The sequence below is a fragment of the Carassius carassius genome, chromosome 20 (assembly GCF_963082965.1).
Source record: "Carassius carassius chromosome 20, fCarCar2.1, whole genome shotgun sequence".
Classification (NCBI taxonomy): Eukaryota; Metazoa; Chordata; class Actinopteri; order Cypriniformes; family Cyprinidae; genus Carassius; species Carassius carassius.
In genome coordinates this window covers 21,752,368-21,772,333 of record NC_081774.1, presented here as the reverse complement: position 1 = coordinate 21,772,333, position 19,966 = coordinate 21,752,368, and the positions used below count along the sequence as shown (strand labels likewise).

At 36.5% G+C, this 19,966-nt stretch overlaps 2 protein-coding genes across 2 annotated transcripts in view; one reads left to right on the top strand and one right to left on the bottom strand.

Annotated features, from left to right (window-relative positions):
• Positions 1-9,340, bottom strand: part of ptprfb (protein tyrosine phosphatase receptor type Fb) — a 188,008-nt gene extending 178,668 nt beyond the window's left edge. The window contains exon 1 of the mRNA XM_059502170.1: positions 9,043-9,340. The gene's annotated coding sequence lies outside the window, so the exon portion shown is untranslated. The remainder of the gene's footprint in view (positions 1-9,042) is intronic.
• Positions 1-19,966, top strand: part of LOC132096671 (elongation of very long chain fatty acids protein 1-like) — a 642,822-nt gene that overhangs the window by 32,622 nt on the left and 590,234 nt on the right. The gene's annotated exons all lie outside the window — the stretch shown is intronic.

Sequence of the window (19,966 nt, the reverse complement as noted above, 5' to 3'; positions counted from 1 at the left end):
GCATCTGGTCAGTGCTGACCTTTTGATTTGAAGCTGGACTGCAATTACGCCCAATAACTCACTTAAGCATCCCTACGTTGTGAATACCAATACTGATTAACCAAGCAAATAAGAATAAATTCTTTAAACTGAAGAAACTGACCCGAGTCATATCTAGATACTAAGGACAAAAAAGTGATTTTAAAACTGACTGATTTGAAGACCACAGACTTAAAGGGATAGTTCACCCAAGAATTCTGTCACTAATTACTTACCCTCATATCCATCCAAACCTGTAAGACCGTCATTCATCTTTGGAACATAAATTAAGATATTTTTTATGAAATCCAAGAGCTTTCTGACCCTGTATAGACAGTGACATAACTGACACGGTAAGGTAGTGTAGAACATCATCAGAATAGTTCGTTTAGCCAATCAGCATACACATGTCACAGTTTATACCTACAGAACTGTTTTAGACCATACTCTGAAGTATAAGAGCTAATTTAGTTCCCCCAAATGGAGTTCCTAGAACTCCATTTAAGAAATACATTCCCCGTTCCTGCGGTGCTACACAGCAAAAAGCAGGTACTTTCGCCAATAGTTCTAGGAACTATGAAAATGTTTCTCCGGTGCTAAAGCCCTTTAAAAGGTTGCCCACTGGTCTTGAGTAACCATGCTATCAACAGGGTAAGTAACTATTTTCTAAAGGGGGAACTTCCATTCCCACAGCCCACATATGTTTTCTACAATTCATATTTTCACAAGTAGGATGTCTACTCTCCTCCCACTTACACTTATCTGTCCTGTTTGACAGAATTGGCCTTTATATAATGTGTTTAGGGCTGCTCCGATCACCGGTTTTACTGACGAGATGCGCATTAACGATCGGCCGATCGTGATCGGAGCAGCCCTAAATGTGTTTTACATCAGAGTTAAGATGTTCACAAAAACAATAATAGTCGGTACTATTATTGGTATTGTGAACATCTTAACTCTGATGCCGCAATAATGCTTAAAAGCAAGCACTGCAATCCAAATCACTGTTTTGACAGTCAACCCACCTACACCATAACAACTGGAAGTCACAGTAATCTAAACAGAGCTGCACAAGAGCCTCCCTTATCAATATTCAAAGAGGCCTTCAGCAAATTTTTTCATTGTTAAACACACAGGGCCATTAATGCTGCATAAACGTTAAAGAATCCTCTCTATCAGTACTGTGACTCGCAACTCCCTCAACATTCATCTTCCTGAGTGACAGCACACAGGACCAAATGCATGTCAATATGACAAGCGGCTGCCTGAGTTTATTGGATTATTGAAAATCGGGGTGACAGAAAAGAGTAGCAAGAAATGATTCAACAAAGACAGCGAGGGAAACCGTGTAAGTGTGTCTGCGTGTTTGGATTAGGATATGGAGGGGGAGGTCACCTTCACACGACTCTCTGGCAGTAATCATACCTTGGACACATTCTTATGCCTAATGGAGCCACCACAATGGTGACGGGGCCTGGTGACTAACGAACTAATCTAATAAATCACACACAAAACCACAAACTTGACATGGATTGTAGCATCATCTATGCACTATAAGAGCTAGGGGTGGGCGGCAGGGTTTCCCATACATTCATTAATTTGTGGCGGCCTGCCACAATATCAACGCTGACCGCCACGGATTGTTTCAGATTTTTAAACTATTTAATATGGGTACAATTGTATTTTATTGTAGAGCTGCGCGCTGCTTGCTCCCTCACTCTCACATACTGACAACGGAGGCACGCACGACTAGCCCCTCCTCTTCGAACACAATCTGAATCAAAACATGAGCATGCGTTAGTTAGAGGACGGATTGTTGCCGGTGCTTAATGCTTATTCCCCCAGCGAAGATTCCAGAATCAATCCGGAGTTGAATGGTTAGTAATGAACACTGTTGCTCAACATAACTCTGAGAAGTTAGTCTATGTTAAGCGCTGTCGCGTTTCCATTACAGATTAGCGCAAAACTTTTGAGTTTTTTTTCAAAATATCGATAAACAACTATTGCGAAATGAAATGAAATGTTATGCGACTAAAACTTCATTTTTTTCCTCTCGCGATCAGTCATTCCAAAAATCATGGCAACGGACATTGGTAGGTTTATATATATCACAGCCACCAGACTAGACATTATATTATTATTATCTCCAGGTTCAGGTTGGTGTGTGTTGGTTTGTGTCCACCTCAATCTCCAGGTTTGTGTGTGTGTGTGTGTGTGTGTGTGTGTGTGTGTGTGTGTGTGTGTGTGTGTGTGTGTCCACCTCCAGGTCCAGTTTGGTGTGTGTGTCTGAGTCTGTCTGTTTGAGTGTCTTTTTGAATGTTTGAGTGTCTGAGCCTGTGTTTGAGTGTGTGTAGGGATGGGACGATAAAATGTGCTGAAGGTTAGTAATATCGTTTAAAAATGAATTATCATTAAAACCGTGTTTGATTATCACGGTTTTAATAACTCACTATTAAATCATGTCCAGCCAGCAACAGTCTGACGCAAGCGCAGCGCACAATGTTTTTTTTTTTTTTTTTCGAGAAGGAATGGCGAAAGTCAGTGACTTTTCTATGCTTCTACACTTTTCATTGTAAGGAAGGAAATGCCACAGAATTTAATCTTTCTTTAAATGAAGTGCATAGAGTTGCTTGTTTTATTAGTTGTTTGTTGATTATTAAATATAAAACTTGCTGAAATGTTTTCAGTGTGAGCATCAACTATTTTTGAACACTTTCATCTCGTTTCAACAAAACCGTGATAATATTGATAATCGTGATAATTTTATTCACTATAATCGTGATATTAAATTTTCATACCGTCCCATCCCTAAGTGTGTGTGAGCAAAATTTGCAACAAGAAGTCTGTGGAGCAGTCATAGCATAGAAAGTGTAGCAATGGCATAGCAACGTAGCAATAGCAATGTCTTTAAAAGGATAGTTCACCCAAAAATGAAAATTCTATCATCGTTTACTCACCCTCAAGTTGTTCCAAACCTGTATGAGTTTCTTTGTTCTGCTGAACACAAAGGAAGATATTTGGAAGAATGTTTGTAACCAAACAGATCTCGGTCCCCATTGACTACCATAGTACATATTTTTTCCTACTATGGAAGTCAATGGGGACCGAGATCTGTTTGATTCTGTCATTCTTCCAAATATATTCCTTTGTGTTCAACAGAGCAAAGAAACTCATACAGGTTTGGAACAACTTGAGGGTGAGTAAACGATGATAGAATTTTCATTTTTGGGTGAACTATCCCTTTAAGGTATCTGACACTAAGTGTTGGCAATTTGAAATGTGTACTTGTCACTAAAAATATATGATATATTTATGATATATACATATACATATATATATATATGATATATTTAACTTAATCCCCCCCCCTTACCTGGTCCCCGGTCTCCAAACACCACACCACCGCAAAAAAGAATCTAATTCTGTGGGAAACACCGGGGGCGGTATGAGTAGAATCTTATGTAATGGAAGGAGTAATATCTAGAAATATTAAAGTGTTAGAAAATAAGATACCTTTATAATAATTTTTATGTTAATTTTGATACAACAATTATGTGTTGGATTTCCAGTAAAAATAACTGCATTGTGATATGTTATTAAAAAAAAAAAAAAAAACAATATTAAAATTAAATATAAAAAAAGAAGATAAAAGGGGGTCTTCATTTCAACTGGTTAAGATGAAGACCTAGCATCTGCATGCATAAACAGCTGCTTGACATTATGCAATAACTACAAACAGTGATGCATTGCAAATATGGCTGATTGAGCCAGGAGTGATGCAATGAGTCAGTAAATGCACATTTGCAAACCTGTGATCACAAATCAGTTGCATTGTTAATAGTGATGCACCGAAATGAAAATTCTGAAACCGAAAATTTAGGATGCACTTGGCCGAAAACCGAAACTGAAGCCGAAAATGGCTTCTTTTAAAAACGTATATATATATTGCTTGGATTTAATGGATCTGAATTGAAAAATCACAATATAATAATCAAACTTTTATTAACAGTTACATAACAAAACATAAAATATTTTTTACAATAAATATAGATAATAATTATTCTTCAAGTTTTATGTTCCATCAAATAAAATAGTTTTTTAAAAATTGTGCAAAAAAATCCACAATTTTGGAGATTTTTGCAGAACAAATGTTACATATTGCAACTTTGGTGTCCTCTCGTATAGGGCTGTGACTTTTGTGAAAAAAAAATCCTGTTCGATTTTTGAGACATAGGCAAAGTGTTCATTGAATCGTTAGTAAATTGCCTATATTTGGCGTTGATCCGTTTTTCAACGCCAAATATAGGCAAATCCACCGACAACTAAACAGGCATTAGAGCGAACGTAAAGAGGGCGCTTGAGCCGCGCACAAGTCAGCAATGTGGACTGCCATAAAATCAATGAAAAACATTACTGAAGGCTACATTGATATTATGCACTAATAGACTCTGTGTGTGTGTGTGTGTGTGTGTGTCAGAACCTGCAGTTGCAGTGTGACGCGCGTTCGCTGCGAGCGTATAGTGACGAGCTGGACGCGCTCCGAGAGAAGGCCGTTAAAATCGATTCCCTGTTTTCGTTTTCGAAACTTGTGTTGGTTGGTCCAATCGATTGTGCAGCTTTTGTGACAAGCTTTTTTTGATTGTTACAGCCCTTTGACATGCTTAATCTTTGATAGGCAGATGCGTGATAACAGCTCGACCGTGAGTGAAACCTAAGCACTTGCTCACGGATGGGAGGGGCGGGTGACATTCATTTTCGTTTACGTTTTCGGCTGTTTTTTTTATTTCGGCCTGAAACCGATAATGCCATTTCGGCCGAAAATTTTCGGCGGCCAAAATTTCGGTGCACCCCTAATTGTTAATTAGCATGCAAGAAGCAACATTTCTATAAACCTGGCAACCATAAATAAAATCGGTTGATATTTTCATACTGTCATACTGTCCAGCCATAGCATGAGACATTAAAGAGGTCACGTTTTATTTTTGGTATCAAACACTGAATTATGATCAAATACCACACACCTATAGGCAAGCACGGATATTAACAAGCGTCAAAAGAATCGGCTTTCACACTTGAACAAGATGGAAACAATAACAGAGCTGACTTTCAAAAGTACAACTTGATGAGTAAGGTCTCTTTCTTTGCTCAGATACTCTCCAAAATAAATCAGAACAGGGCCTATCCAATTACCTCTCAGCATAAACCATTAAAGGTGTAATTAAAGCAAATAATGTAGAACTTAAAACATGGGGGGCTCCTTGAAATAGGCTCAGCTACCGTTCTTATAAAAGGTTTGGGCCGTTTCTGGCCCAAAGTCTGTTTCCACTTTTCGTTAAATGGAGATGTCCCATAAAACTGTGGTGTAAATGGTTTATAATCCCACCAGCAGGCCCACTAATGGAGAACCTGTTTTCAATCAGCAGCCAAATTACTAAATAATTAGCTTCCAGACACTTAACTTCTTCACAGGCCTCTAAATACTGAAGAGGCTGTGAAATATGGAAACTTTGTCATTTCAAAATGACAGCATCTTGAAGCAAGTGAAGTTTACAAATGATGGTCACTTTAAATGAGTAGTTAACTCATGTTTGTTAGTATTCACGATCAAGCCCTTGTGATTCATTTTGAAATCTTGCAAAATTATAATTTTTTCGAAAAGCAAATGTCAGAAATAGCCTAGGCCTAATTTTTTATTTGTTGACTTTTACCACATAGAGCAACACCAGATGGAGAGACAGTACTGAATTTTAAATACATTTGACATAAAGACAATATTCAATTATTATTATACACTAAAATTTCGAGTGAAGCAAGAAAGACACAGCTGTGTTCAAGGGCAAAGAAATGAAATGTAGTCTTTCTTTCAGGAGCTTGTGACAGAACTTCCCTAAAAAAACTTAAACTTTTACAACACTGAAAATATTTTGACCACCCTGACTGTGCCACATTACTACTTAAAAGTGTTGACTAGACGGAATTGTTTAAATAAAAAACTCCCATGCCAGAGCCCGATGTGCCACTGAGATGTCCAAAATGCTCTCAGTTCCCAGATATGAGTTCTATAAATGTTGATCCCCGACACCACAACCGATGCATTACAGAATAAAATCTCTCATTAGAGCCCCTGCCTTGAAATTACCCCAAATTCAGCGCATATGGAAACCATAAGACAGCGTCAGCAAGGGGAAAGTTTGCGTGAAAAAAAGTGAATTTTCAGCATGTGGCAGCAGAGGGCCGAGAATTTGGAACATGCCAGTTAGTCCCCTCTGCCAAAATAAAAGAGGTAAAAGGGTGTAAGATACCAAATTATATACTGACACAAACAAAGCTGCTAAAAATACTTAAAGATCCATTAGAAACAAATGTATGTCTTGCTTACAGGGCATCTGCTATGGTTTCATGCTCTTTACTGACACCTGCCATGACTCTTGCATTATTCATGTAAAACATGCTGACATACAGTTAATGTATCCACAAAATAGTAGTAATTTGTATTGGATTTTACTTCAGCAGGTCACAGTGATTGACTGTATTGTTCAATCATTCACCAAAGCAACAAATACAATTACCGTACATAAATGTGCATGTGATACACTCACACGTATGCTACTGGGGGCGATATTCATCTTAATGCCTGTCAAAATACAGACCACAAATGTGACCCTGGTCATAAGGGTCAATTACTCAAAATTGAGATTTATACGTCACCTGAAAGCTGAATAATTAACCTTTCCATTGATGTATAGATTGTTATGATACAATAATATTTGGCTGAGATACAACTATTTGAAAATCTGCAATCTAAGGGTGCAAAAAGAATCTAAATACTGAGAAAATCGCCTTTAAAGTTGTCCAAATTAAGATCTTAGCATTAAATATTACTAATCAAAAATTAGGTTTTATATATATTTGCGGTAGGAAATAAAAAAAAATATCTTCATGGAACATGATCTTTACTTAATATCCTAATGATTTTTGGCATAAAATCTGTAAATCTGTAAATAAAAAAATAAAAAAATGTCAAAAATATAACAGAAAAATCGATAATTTTGACCCATACAAGGTTTTTTTTTTTTTTTGGCAATTGCTACAAAAATTCCCCAGCGACTTAAGACTGGTTTTGTGGTTCAGGGTCACAAATATTCTCCAGCCAGCCTTTAGCCTCAGGAGCCATTCTGTCTTTATGAATAAATCCAGAACTGACAGAATATTAAACTAATTACACAGACCAAATGAACAATAGTACCAGAAGACTGCGCAGGATCAAGGAAACGATGTTGTCTTTGGCCAAATTATTCCAGACTTCTGATGCAATTGCATGAAACTTGCTCAGTCTTGAGCTCTTCCAGATCTTTTGATATTGCTGATATGCTTCATGAGCGCTCTGAAGTTCCTCATATATGCTTGTTTGCTTGTTAGTTTGTTTTTAATCAATAAAAACTCTGGACTGTTGAAAGCTTTGCCCGCAGCTAGCGTTCACATATGGTCATGTATATTATAGGCTTCCTGCTTAAAATAACTCCTGGCGTATAGAATTGCTGTGTGGAAGGACCTGGGAAAGGGCAACAAAACCAGCATAACAAATAATTATGCATAATGTCAATAGCATAACAAGAGTGGCATTGTTCTGCTGCATAAGTGATATTAAAGGGACAGTTCACTCACAAATTAAAAGTCTGTCATCATTTAATCACACTTATGTTGTTTTAAACCTATGCGTCTTCCTTTCTTCCACAACAGAAGTGTTAGGCTTGATTGTGAAAAACTGACAGCCTCAGTCACCATTTATAACGTCTGGTAATAAGATGCTATGAAACTGAAAGGTACAAGACTGCCATTCTGCAGAAAATATCCTTTTGTGGTACAAGGAAAAAAAGTGGTAAAGATGAGAACAACATAAACGAGTAAATACAGGATTTTGATTTTGGGTGACCTAGCGTTTTAACACGCACGAGCTTTACTTCTCATTTAATTCTCACTGACACGTTTCTGTGAAGCCCCACCAAAATATCACCAAAAACATGTCAAATAAGACTTTCTAAAAGAGTTTGATCAGTTTGGTAAAATATTACGATTTGGAAACGCACAAACTCATTTTGCGATGCACTGATGTTTGATTTTAATGCGATTAGAAATACTGAACTCAGCAGACATCGTCTTTGAAGGCACCCTACGGCTACGTTTTGGTGAAAACTGAAAAAAAAGAAAGAAAAAAAGACCAATATGTCTGTATAATAAATCTATGTGGGAGTGTGCGTTTTAAAATATGCACGCTCATCCACAGACGGTGGCATCTTGGAGAGAAAAAATGCACTGAATCTTGTCCATGTACGTGTTTGGAATTAATTTCTGTACGCTTTTTCATAATCACACAAGGCTGAATCAGTTCAAATGTATGCACATGTAAACAAAACACTGACACGATTGCACAACACTAATATGTGGCATATTTTACATGAGATGAAGCATCTTTGGAGAAGTGAGCTCGCTCACGGCCAGCCTAGTGACATAAGAATATCCCCCGACACTTGTTCTGTATGTTTGTCTTTCACCCCAGAAAATATGCGCCGGGTATTATCGAATACATGTGGTCATAGTTCGGCTTCTCAGCTCATCATTAGTAAGTTCATTTGCATGACAGAACTACATTGCTCCCTGCACTTGCTCTAAGACCACGAGGCACCAAAATTAGAGTCACAGCAAGAAAATATAATCAGTCTTTCTCATAACTGCTATTCTGGGAGAGGAACTCGCCTACAGTGGTCTTGTGTGTAAAGCCACCTAAACTAAAGATATGTAAGTTTTTTAATCGCTCGGTTAGCTAACGTTAGTACACTAGCTTAGCCAACGTCAACTCACCCGTTAGTTTAAGAAATACGTTGCTAGAATTTCGCGATTGCTCCAAACCTCGTGGCTGAGAAGCGTGCTCGTTAATGCAATTGATAATCACTTTCAAATTAGTGCTTAATGTCGAGCAAGTGTCAATAACAAGTCCGAACGAAGAAGGAAACGCGTTGAACTCACCGTCTCTCCGTTCCGCCGCGGTTTGCATTTCTTTCCGTGCTCGGCAACCGCTCGTTTCACCCGGTTCAGTTGGCCACGTACAAATCCACTTTTAAAATAGACTGGAAAATTATTTGATTCCACAGAGTAACGACTCTTCCTTTACTAATGTGCCACGCGGCTGTTATAATCCCGTTATTAAGACTGGTTTCTATAACTACTGTAGAGTGGAAAAGCTTCTATTGTTGTGAATCCAGAGTTTGTGTCTCACGGACTTTTGCTCCAGAGCGCTCGGAGACTACTGGTCTGCCTGCCTACAGTCCCCTTAATCACGCCGTCTCCCTCCCTGCCTGGCAGGCTGGCTGACTTACAGGTTGCTAGCGCGCATTTTCGGAAACATTCGTGACCATTCGGCCGTTCACGAATCGATTTAACCTAAATAAAATGCATGTAATCAAAGATGGTATGTAATCATTTTAATGTATTATATTACAATATCCATAAGCCCGGTCCTTACACACACACACAACATTAAGTTGACATTTTCCATGGGAAATGATTTGAATATTATATAATTTCAGTAAAATAATAATTAAATGAATTGATATAATTAAATAATATAACTTTAAATAAAATGCGTAATGAATCCCAGTATAATTACAGGTGGCTAGAATAATTTTCCTTTCAGAAAGAATGATTAGCTTTAAATAGGCTACTTGAAATTAAGAAACATATCATGTCCAGCGGTCTATTCATTTGTCACTTTTGGCCAGATGGATTCAGTGCTCTCAGATACTAATAGTGATGTAGAAACATTTTTCGAGTTCCAACTTCTGAAGCAAGAGAACGTGAATAATGGATTGACATTAAAGTAGTCAGACACACTTTTAAAAGGTATCAGTTACATGCTCCTTTAATTTAAGGCAGAGTAATTTTAGTGGATTTTAGTGTTTATTTGTTGAAATTGGGTTGCAAAAAATGTGCCCAGTAAAATAGATAATATAGCTTGCAGAAACTGGAAGAAAACACGTATTTATTGGCTGATGAATTTTGCAGAATAACTATCGTGGCAAGACATGAAAAATGCATAAAATACAACCAAGGTCAAGTCTCAAGGAGGGATTTGTATGGTGTGTGACAGCAAATAGCAATATGGTGGCATCATCATACATGCATAAATGTCTGGCCAGATCTATATAGCATAATGGTATCAAAATAACAAAGCTGTGCCGGTCCAGCTATGGGTGTTTTGGTGTCCTCTCAAAAATCCTTTGGCAGCAGCTGAAACTAAGCTCACTTAAAGGCTGGCTAAGAAATGGAAAGCAGAATCCTCTTGACAGGTAAGGGCTGCCACACCTCAGGATTAAGATGTACTGTTGGTGATTTTGAAATGTGAAATATTAATCAATTCCATCTAGTGGGATTTGCTCCCCTGAGAAAGCTGTCCGTATGATGGAGGATCCTTTTATCTAATAGTTTGGGACATTTTAAGAATGAAAACTATGTTACTATAACCATCACAGCACTCGCAGTTGATGTTTTTAGGCTGCAACGTTCTCCTTAGTTTTTGTTTTCAACTATGAATGTGAAGGTTGTCAATATGCACTGATATGTACTAAATATGGTGACTTTGATGGTGTGTTATTGAAAAATCAAAGCTAGAATTTTCGGTAGTGAAATGAGCAGCACTGATGACAAGAAGATGTCAGAATAAGAAGAATGTAAGACTTCTAGAGTGTGGCAGCAGTGCAAGTCAGTCAGATTATCAAGTCAGAGATGTCATTGGAGTGAGCGAGGATCATCTTTAATTGGCTGATTTTAACAGAATAAAATGGAATGGAATCAAGTGCATATAAAGGCATATCATTCAAAATATGGTAAAATTGACATATTGATTTGTTTTGAAGTCTTTCTCAAAAGGTATGTTCACCCAAAAATAAAAATTAAGTCATTCATTATTCACCCTCATGTCGTTCCAAACTCGTAAGACCGTTATGTTCATCTTCGGAACACAAATTAAGATTTTTTTTTTTATAAAATCCAAGAACTTTCTGACCCCTATCAGTCTTCGCGTTTTTTAATAAAGTTGTTATTTATTTATTTATTTTTTATTTTTTTTGTGTGTGTGTGTGTGTGTGTGTGTGTGTGTGTGCACAAAAGGTATTCTCGTAGATTAATAAAATTAAGGTTGAACTAATGTTGTCACAGGACTATTTTAATGATGTCCTTACTGTGTTTCTAGGCCATGAATGTGGTGGTTCCAATGCTGGAAGGGTCAGAAAGATCTCCGATTTCATCACAAATAACTTAATTTGTTTTCTGAAGATGAAGGTCTTACAGGTTTGGAATGACATAATTTTCATTTTTGGCTGAACTATCCCTTTAATATACAGTAGTATGTATAAAGGAGCAAGTATACTGTATGTAATGGTATATTGTATTAAATTTAAAATTAAAAAATGAAATTAAAAAATGAAATTAAAATTAAATTAAATTTATGCATTTAGCAGACGCTTTTATCCAAAGCGACTTAGTGCATTCAGGCTATCAATTTTTACCTATCATGTGTTCCCAGGGAATCGAACCCCCAACCTTGCGCTTGATAGCGCAATGCTCTACCAACTGAGCTACAGGAACACTAAAAATAATATTATATACAATTATATTGTATATAATGAGAACCTAATTTGGCACAATTAACATTGCAAAGTTCGTCTTGCCTGTAGCTACTCAAATCTTTTATTTGACAGCTGTAGCACAAGCTTCTAGTTCAGTACGATTGGGGTCTGTTTAAGTAACGTCATCCGTTCTGATCCTGTTATCACTGTCAGACTTTCCTCCACATATAGGGTTGCAGGAGTCATTTCTTCTCCAGAAAGCCTTGAGGGAATCTGCTTTTTCATTTTCTTTTGAGGGAGCCATCAGCAAATGGATACAAGATGGTTAATTTTTAATTCTGCATTCGTGGAGTCACGTTTTGATGGGTGGAGAGAGCACTAATGGGGCCAGATTGGGTATCATTGCGGATATCTTGGAACAACCCCTGGGACTGCTCTGTGGGTCTTGGCTGAGCTCCATTAACGTCTTGAAAATGAGATGAAACTTGGAGACCCTGTCCAGCTATTGACCCTCATTGGCAAAATTAAAGCCCATGTTGGTGGTTTATTGAGTGGACACTATGCGAGGTTCATTAGAGAGGAAAGAATTTAGTGAAAAACTTCACTGTGAATGATAGAGATCACTAAAGTACATTCAAATGGTACAGAACATCTTTTTACCACAGAGCTACAAATAACATTATGCGTCTAACACCAAACCTCAACACATACTTGACCAGAATAGCAAAGAGAAGTGCCTATTTCTGAAGCGATAGATTATGCACCGTGGGCTTGCTTTCTTTGAGTAGCTGAAATTATGTCCTGGCTTTCAGTGGCAATGAGTGTGATGGTTGTTTTTGATTGACTCAGATGTTCCATTAAGGGAGAGTGAGCATTTGCAAAGAGAAGCTGACAGCAGCTCTGTTATTGTGATGCTCTGGTGCTGGACCTTACACCAGGGTCATTAACAAGCCTTTATTACAGCTCCACGCTCACTGTCCCACCACACACACAACTGCAAACACAAAACACATGGAAATTTGTTCAGTTCTCACACTGCCTGAGAACAACATTGCAACATACTACAAAACCTCATCTTATGGATAAATGTCAATGGGGTCCAACAACAAACAACACTGGGCCCTGCTGACTTCCAGTTATCCAATCAAATGGATTTTGCTGGTTTGGTGGTGAATTACAATCATACTTAAAATGACTTATTTTAAAAGACAGAAAATGCAAAACAGGCTCAGTGCAAAGTAATAAAATGTGAAGTAAAGTGGTCAGGTCTGTAATTTCCAGCACCACAATGAAATGCAATTGAGGTCAATACCATTCCACAGATGGCCAGCAGACAATAATTGCTTATTGTCTGTCAAATTTAACTTTGCCTGCAACCCTCAGATACACATAAAGTAAAAATTGATTTCGCCAAATCAAGTTAAGAATTATTATTGGTTGTTGTTTGTACTGCTGCACCAGAAATACAAGGGTGGCCTGATGACTCCAGGCCAATGTGAGAGAGTTTATAGCCAGTGATCTGTCGCTATACTGTATCTTACATTCTTTGATTATGTCTTTTAAAGCTTTTTAAGCTTAAACATTACATGTTTTTTTGATGTAAAAAAAAAATGCTGGGTTAAATAACCCAGTACTGCGTCAAATATGGACATACCAGTGACTGAGTTGTTTTGACCTAGCAGTTGGGTTAAATGTTTAACCCAACTTTGTGGGTGTCACGGTCATGTTCTGTTTTGGTTTTGGATTCCCTGTGTTTCTGTCTCCTGATTTAGTTCCTCATTAGTTTCCATGTCTTGTTTTCTCCCGTAGTCCTTGGTCCACTATTGTTTGTGTCTACATGTTGTGCCACCCCTTGATCCTGGATTCCTTACCGTTACACTGGGTAGTTTTAACTCAACTATTGTTTAAAAATTACTATATGACTGGCTTAAAATTATCCCAAAGTAGGTTGTAAATTAAAAATCAGACACATAATTACTAGAGGGATCAGGAATAATCAAAACGTGAACATTTCTTCATAAACTATTATTTAATTATTTATTCAACCTAGTAATAAATGTTCATTTATTGAACATATATGTTAATTTACAACCTATGCAACCTAATTTCCAAGCTATTGGAACAATTAACTGTGAGCTGGTTGAAAATCGATTCAAAATGTGACGATTCAAATCAGTTGAAATGCAAAACAAATCGCAATTTAATTAGGGGTAGGAGTTTATATGAATGTATGTCTGAGGGAAACTTACTGTCTTTAGAAATGTTTAGATGGTATTTTTTCTTTTCATCTTGCCTCTGTATAATGCAACTACGCCTTGTCATAAAAAGATTAAATTGACTTGAACCTTGACAAAGTAATGAAGGTCTGTATATGTATGATAAAATTTCCGTGTTTTTTTTTTTTTTTTTTTTTAGGTTTTTGCATACAGTAGTTGCATGGCAAATAGTAAAAATCAGTTTATGTTTGTTTTTGTGAAAAGTGGGGACATTCCATAGGCATAATGGTTTTTATACTGTAGAAACTGTATATTCTATTGCCCTACACCAACCCTACACCTAACCCTAACCCTCACAGGAAACTTTGTGCATTTTTACTTTCTCAAAAAAACTCATTCTGTATGGTTTATAAGTGTTTTGAAAAATGGGGACATGGGTTATGTCCTCATAAGTCACCCTCTCCTTGTAATACCTGTGTCATACCCATTTCATTATACAGAGTTGTGTCCTGATATGTCACAAAAACAAGAGCACACACACACACACACACATATATATATATATATATATATATATATATATATATATATATATATATATATACATATAGTGTTGAGGCCTGACAGAGAAAAAATATAGTGAAATAAAGACCATCACAGACACAAGCACTAAGCGGATTCCACCTGTCTATAATACTCATCGGTTCAGTAGGGGCTTTCAGAGCTTGTCCAGCTTTCACCCGTATGAGCATATGATTAGTATCCCTTTCAGATCTCCATCCCATGTCCCTCGTCCTCTCTCCACAGATCATTACAGTAATAGGGCAGGCTCTATTACCCCAGCACGGTCCAAGGCAGGTCCCCAAGAGGTGGGACCTGCCTTACTGCTGTACAATGGTTTTAATTTCACGCTTTGTTAATGTCCTCCATCTCCTCGTGTCCTGCTCCATGCCCTCTGCGAGTAAAGCAAGCATCACATCCTGTGTGCAGTTGCTGATTTGACCATGCCTTGGGGAACACTCCCCCTTACTCTCATACTGTCTGCTGGGCCAAATTGCTCCTGCAGAAGCAGATAGATAAGTCTGCCACATACCGAATACGTCAGAGAATGTGAGTTTTATTTGATTTAAGGCAAGACAATATAGGTGAAAAACATTCTTTGTTTTATGCACTAATCAATTTTGAGATCTGGGGCTATTCATTAAGTGTTGTTCCAGACTAAAGTGTTTATTGCACTTTATGTATTTGCATGTGTAGATTTCAAATACAATACACCTTTTTAAAGATCTCAAATTTCTTAAAATGAGTTTTTATTCATGCACTGAGGCAGGAATCTCTACTTTGATAGCACTTACTGTATATAACCAAACTTTACATTTTATCTATATTTTATCTATATTAATAGTTTTTGTTGTTGTTGGTGTTTTTGTTTCTTTTTTTGTTTTTGGTTATACATCATATGCCTGATTTTAAACAACATTATGCTCAACATTATGCTCAATATGCTCAATAAATCATAATTTAGCATGATTTCTGTGAGGGTTAGGTTTAGGGGTGGGGTTAGGTGTGGTCATTCGAACGAATAAGCCACCTAGTAAAATATGTAGGAAATAATGTGAGATCGGTGTAAAAAGCCCATGCATTTCATTTAAACAAACGTGTGTTTTGATTGGTAATGACGTGATACGTCATTTCATGACGACAGACGCAACGCGATACTGTCATTATTTTTACGCCCGCTAGAGGGCGCTTAACTTTAAAACGTAAATATAGGTCGTAATAAGGTGCTTGCACAAACGACCTATATGGTCGTTTTTTGTTGGAGGACAGGCTTGCATGGGGCTTTTAGATGGATACTTCATCCAAATAATTAAATTACATTTGGCTGAAAATGTACTGATCTTCAGGACACTGGAGAATGCAATTTTATGGATATGGACTCATATTTTAGCCAGAAGCAATGGTTTAAAGTTAAAATGCCATAATGGTGAATTTGTTTATTACATGCATCACAAGACATTAATTGATGGACTGGAGAGTGGTGTGGATTATTGTGATATTTTTATTAGCCGTTTAAATTCTTAATTTGACAGCATCCATTTACTGCAGAGGATATAAGTGATATAATTCAAAATGTCTCTAAATCTGTTCAGATGAAGAAACAAAATCATCTACATCATGGATGGCCAGAGGGTGAGTAAAGTATCTGGGTGAATTATTCTTTAAAAGTTTTGTCCAACAAATGATTGTTGAAAATATTAAGAAGCATATCAGTGAAGTTACTATCTTACACCCACACCGGCCTTCACGACGGTCTAGAGCAAACACTATATGTGAAACAATGTGTGCTCTTCTCTGAAGTCAAAGCAGCAGCCACGTAGTTCTGACCTTTCCATGTAACTATGGTTGCTAGAGGAACAAAGAATCCTTGATAGAAAAATCTCAACACCCCATCTTGCTCTCCATTTGAGAGACAAATGTCTTATTTCTCTTTTGGCTTCTTTCTCTCCTCCTTGCCAAACTGTTTAGGGACTATTGTAACATTTCAGGCCTCCAGACCAAATATGTGAGGAAAAAATGTAGAACAAAAGGCTTGGAAATGGAATGGAGGCCCTCTGACAAGAGAAGAAAAGGAGTCTTCGTGGTGTGCTGGGGGTCTTGATTCCCAGACTAGTAAACGGGTAACCAAATCTCTTTGTGGGTGAAGTCAGGGGGTCTCCAGTGTGACTGCATTGATCTGCAATCTGCAAGACAGAAAGAAAGAAGAGAACAGAAGCCTGGCCCCGCCACACATGGGAGACTTATCACAGATGGTCCATTTCCAAATCAACCAGTCGATGCCTTCACACACTTCGATTTTTTCCATTTCTCGAGAACACAAATGTTAATAGAGGCGATGCCAGTAATTATCACAATGTCAGACTTAAAGATAAGAGAGAAATGCAGATAATATAAAAAGTGACCTTAAAGATCAAACACAAATTACATTTTCAAGTAGTTTGAATTTACATGATTTAATTGTGTATGTCAGGTCAATACTTATCCAATTCAGTAAAAATCATTGTTAGGTCAACAGGTTTTTTTTTTTTTTTTTTACAGCATAATAGTATAAAGTTATTTTAAGCACCTGGATTTCTGGATTTTCTGTGTCAAACTACTTTTTATTATGACTAAAATCCTATGCTATGCTACAAAAAATTGGTCATAGCCTTAGCAGTGTTCCTATACCTCAAAAATAGATCATGGTACGAACAACGCCAAGCCAATGGGTCTGATTCCCAGGGAACCCATGAAATGATCAAATGTGTACCTTACGTGCAAAGCATGTTGCTCCAGATAAAAATGTCAAAAGTTCCACTCTTTGCAAAAATGGTAATCCAACATTACAGTTCTACATCCCAACCAAACACATAAAGTGACACATTTGAACATTTATTCTCCCGATAAAGTCTCATGCAAAGAATGCTTGGAATTACAAGTCATCTGTCCAGTTTTATTAAACAAAAATGATTCGAGTGGATTAAGCAAGCTTGCATTTTATAAATTTATGTGCAGTTAAGTAAATAAATTGCAAAAATTTCAGTAAGACATTAGCTGTCTGTTCATTAAAAGAATCCTGAAGAAAAAAAAAATAGAATAATTAAGCACTGTATAATATATATTTCCCCAAACATATTAAGCAGCACAACTTATTTCAACAGTGACAATAATAGGATCACCAAATCACCATAATATATATATATATATATATATATATATATATATATATATATATTAATAAATAAATTCAAACTTCATTCTAATGTTACCTAATATATATATATATATTGTCATAGTACATAATGTAGGAGTGGATGTTGGGATGTTGGTATACGGTATACACAACAGAATGGAAAATCATAACTTTTCCCTTTCAGGATAGTTCATGTTTATAATTATGGAAATATGTGGTGTGCCAAAATAAGAAGGTTATAAATTCTAGACCAGTAACCAAAATTATGCATGTAGTCCCGCAGATTTTATCTTAATTATGATAAATGAATGAGTAGATTGTGATTACATGTGACCACTTAAACGGGCAATTCTTCAATGTGTCACACATTAACCCATAAAACCAAATAACATTTGCCATGATAAATGTGAAGTTTTCAATCCAACTGTCCTCTTGTGGTGTGTTTATGGGAGAATTAATGAACCTTGGATTAAATCTCAAGGCTGTTCGATTTTCTCAGCCAACAATAACCCAGTTATTAATGAAAGTTTGATTAACACAGAGTTACGCAAATGCCTATAATTATCATATCTACGTAAAATGTGTAGCATATCACCCTTGCATATAAACTCACAGTGTCAGCTGAAGTCAACTCTTTCTGAATTTCTCCTCTTTTAGTGCATTTCTTCTTAACAAATGTTGTGACATGCCAACAGAGGATTGAGCCTGGCTATTGTTTGAGATCCCAGCATGCTTCTGGTTGCTTAGGAACCAACAATAATGACCCGTTTTTCACCCTGCTGCCCTAAGTTTCTGAAATCCTCTATCCTTCTTTTGGAAAGATTGCTGCCACATTCTTCTTATGACAGTTTCGATACACTGTAGCACTTTCACAGCAGAAAAAATATTCTGTTATACCTGTTTCACTCCATAAATAACAACATAATAATAAAAATAAATCAATAAAAAATACTGGAATGTATTAATAGAATAATGCACACGATATAAGCATGATTATGACTTGAGCAAAATTCTTATTTTACATAGAAAAGGGTGTGACGGGACAATGAAACTCTGGAAAGGTGACCCTTTTGCTGATTTATGGGCTGTGGTTGCCAAGCCCCCAAAGAAGAGATTTGTCATCAGTGTCCCACCAGTGTAGGGTTACCAGCTTCAAGTCATCTAGCCCTCCTCTTTGGGCATTGGTGGCATAATAACACAGATTATAAGCATGTTGTATCTCTATTTCATACAGTATTGGACGCTACAGTATATGTACACAAACTTACAAATGGAAGAATACACTATTCCCAGCATTCCTTCCACATAATGTACATCTGACTGTGTCATGAGCCCTGTGTGGACCTGAATCACAAGCATTCAGGCTATTTTTTATTTTTGGTTTTGTGTTAATGAAACAAAAAAGTGTTCACATTAAAAATAAATTAAATACAAAAATAAGTACAAATTCACATAGTCCAACATTATATTATCAAGGCCATTTCCAGTATTTACTCTGCGATTATGACAAAGCTGCTTGTTTTCATATTTTTTGCTATTAACAGAAATCGATATTCAGAATCAGAAGAGCTTTATTACCAAGTATGTTTACACTCACAAGGAATTTGACTTGATGACAGGAGATTCCATGCAGTGCAGAAGAGGTATGTATATATTAAATAATGTTCTATTTACAGAAATAGGAGTATAGTTCAGTTTTACACATTTTATATAGGCCTAATAATATTTTATGTAATTATAATTAATGTTCATTTTATTAACTGATTGTGAACTGCTGTTTTAAAACACATGTGCTGAGTTCTTAAAAAAAGAACTCTTTGAATGAATGAGAATAGATCATTCTACTGGTATGTATGAATGAAGTTTTTATTTTAAACAAATATCATTAATCATACTTTTATTACATTTTTAGTAAAATAATGACATTTTTTGGAGAATATTTATTTATTTATTTATTTTTTGCATATTATTTGGACACTGAAAGTTAAATATTAATAAACCAAGAACAGAGAAATTATAATACATTATGTCAAACTACCTATTTATTTATTTTCTTTCTTTTATTCATTATGATATTAACAGTTGTATCACTTTGATATTGATTTAATGCCCCCAATAATAATTAATACAGAAGTTTTTTTTTACTTACTGTGCATCGCATCATTGATCCTCTTGCTTGTATTGACCCAAAGTAGCACCTCCAATGCATGTATGGCCCATAATAAGTTAAGCTAATGAAACTGTGAGTGTGTTAGCCTCCAATAAAGGCCTCTGCTGACATTCATAGCAACACTATAAATGTAATAATATTTTCAGGAAATAACCACGTTACCTCAAACAATGCAGGTTAATGTAGGGTCAGTTGAATGAAATAAGCA